General features: G+C 40.7%; 1 non-coding gene across 1 annotated transcript; it reads right to left on the bottom strand.

The window, feature by feature from the left end:
• Positions 1-2063: 2063 nt before the first annotated feature.
• Trnah-gug (transfer RNA histidin (anticodon GUG)) lies at positions 2064-2135 on the bottom strand. The gene has a single exon. It is a non-coding gene; the product is annotated as a tRNA-His (tRNA).
• Between the last annotated feature and the right edge of the window lie 236 nt (positions 2136-2371).

The raw sequence follows: 2371 nt of genomic DNA, 5'->3' as shown, positions 1-2371 counted from the left end.
CTCAGAGCACCAACACTCAGGCCTCCTTCATGCACAGCACGGTGCGCGACACATAAGTCAGTGAAGTCTGCGTGAAGAAAACATTTGTTTTTCCGCTGCACAGGCGTGACCTGACACTCGCTGAAGACAACGATGCACGGCTGCTTAAGACACACAAGTTGTGAGGACTGTTGTTGTGGTTGTTGTTATTGTTGTGGTTGTTGTTTTTGTTTCGGTTGTTATAATCTTTATTATTAATTTAATTCCTGTTGTTATTTTGTTATTTTCATGGCTAGTTTTGTTACAGTTTTCAGTCTGCATAGTTGTTCTCTATGTCGCTGTTGATGATCTCATTACTTAGTATATACTGCTGGTAATCCCCACATAACTGCTAGGTTACAAACAATCTTGTATAGTATAATGAAATATCCAATCAAACCCAATAACACATTACTCTAACATTATCACAAATATACGTTTATACCTATTTACTTTCCATTTTATTTATTAGTTTTGGACGTAAAAAAAAAATAGTCCAGAATAAAAGGCAAACATTAAAAAATAAAAGCATATTTCCATTAGTGTGTTTCATGCATTATAAAAGTATCGATGCGAGAAAAGATACGATAACTTTTACTGAAATACGATTCAGTGACAGAAAAATAAATAAATAAACAGGACAAAAATGAGGCACCACTTCAAGCTTCCCTCCCTTGCTCCCACTCATCACGTTTATATCATATCACAGTTTTCATTCCTCTCACCCCTCCTTTGATCCTCTACGTGGAAAAATAAAATAGTGAAATTAATAGCACGTGCAGTAGAAGAGGAGAAAATGTCAATGTTGAAATATTGCTCTTAAATGGGTAAGAGAGAGAGAGAGAGAGAGAGAGAGAGAGAGAGAGAGAGAGAGAGAGAGAGAGAGAGACAGAGAGAGAGAGAGAGAGAGAATTATTGTTTCATGTGCTCTCTCTCTCTCTCTCTCTCTCTCTCTCTCTCTCTCTCTCTCTCTCTCTCTCTCTCTCTCTCTCTCTCTCTCTCTCTCTCTCTCTCTCTCTCCACACTGACCGCCACGCACGCCGCTCCTGAATCAGGCGAGACAAAAATGGTACCATTCTTGGATGTAGTAAATGCAACTTTCACACCAAGCGTCCCATCCTGGGCTAGGAGTAGTGGTGGTGGTGGTGGTGGTGGTGGAGGTGGATAATTCACAAGTATGCGTTTGCAGTTCACGATGGCCACGTTTATTCACTTACCGTATAGAATAGGAGAGAAATTTAATAGTTTCCTTGGTTTTATCACTACACAATTTAATTACATGTTTATTTAATTATTTACCGTACTTCATGGCGTATCCTGTCAGCAGGGTCAATGCATCACATCTTTGTTACAGCTTCTTTTGCAAATTGTCTGCTTCCAGGAATTCAACACTCGTGAAAGAACTAGATGTTCGTCTCGGGAAGTCAAACTGCTTTAGTAATTCTGCTTTCCAAGTTTTCTCTCAATGCGAAGAAAACTCTGAGCAGAAAATGTTCAAAGTTGTTTCCAAATTTCTTTATGTCGAATCGTTCACGACAGTCAGGGTTATCACGCATCCAGAGCTTCATACTAAGGTGCTTTAAGCCACCACAATGCGCGGCGTGCAATGTGAGCCTCGCGTGAAATGCTGTGAGAGAAGGACGCACAGGAACACGAAACGAGAGCAACACGAGAGAAACAATTAAGAAGACAAACCCGAAGGCCTCACCTGGCAGTCTTACCTACGCACCTGTATCCACCAACCATCACTACCCAGAGACTTGTCTAATCCTCTTTTTAAGTTAGCTGTTGGCTCGGCACGAACAACCTGATTAATAAGTGTTCTCCATTAGATATAAAATAAACATATAAAATAAAAAAAAATGATAATACACATGAATGAATGAATGAATTAATAAATGAATAAATAAATAAAAAAAAGGCAGATAAAGAAATAAACTGCTAAATAAGTCACAATATTCTACCATCGCAGAGCTCAAACCTGCCAGGCCAACACTAAGTCTTAAGTTCCACTGACTGGCCTAAAAAATGTTTAGCGCTTACGTTGCCGTGACCAGGATTCGAACCTGGGTTATTGCGGCCACAACGCAATGTACTAACCACTATACGATCACGGCCATCACCGCATGAAAATTCTGAGAGACATTTCCAATATTAGTCTTCACAACAATCCATGGAGGAGGGCAGTGTTGCGAGTGACCTTTGCATTACTTAATTTAACATGGACTGACCAGACCTAGCATAACCTAACCTAACTTCACCTGACCTGCCACACCAGGAAGCTGCCGGATGGAGTCACAACCGTCAAGCCGCGGAAGGAGCAGCGCACCAGAGGGAAACAGACCACTGGAAT

This window comes from Scylla paramamosain, chromosome 2, assembly GCF_035594125.1.
Source record: "Scylla paramamosain isolate STU-SP2022 chromosome 2, ASM3559412v1, whole genome shotgun sequence".
NCBI classification, from domain to species: Eukaryota; Metazoa; Arthropoda; class Malacostraca; order Decapoda; family Portunidae; genus Scylla; species Scylla paramamosain.
This window is presented reverse-complemented; position numbering and strand designations above follow the sequence as displayed.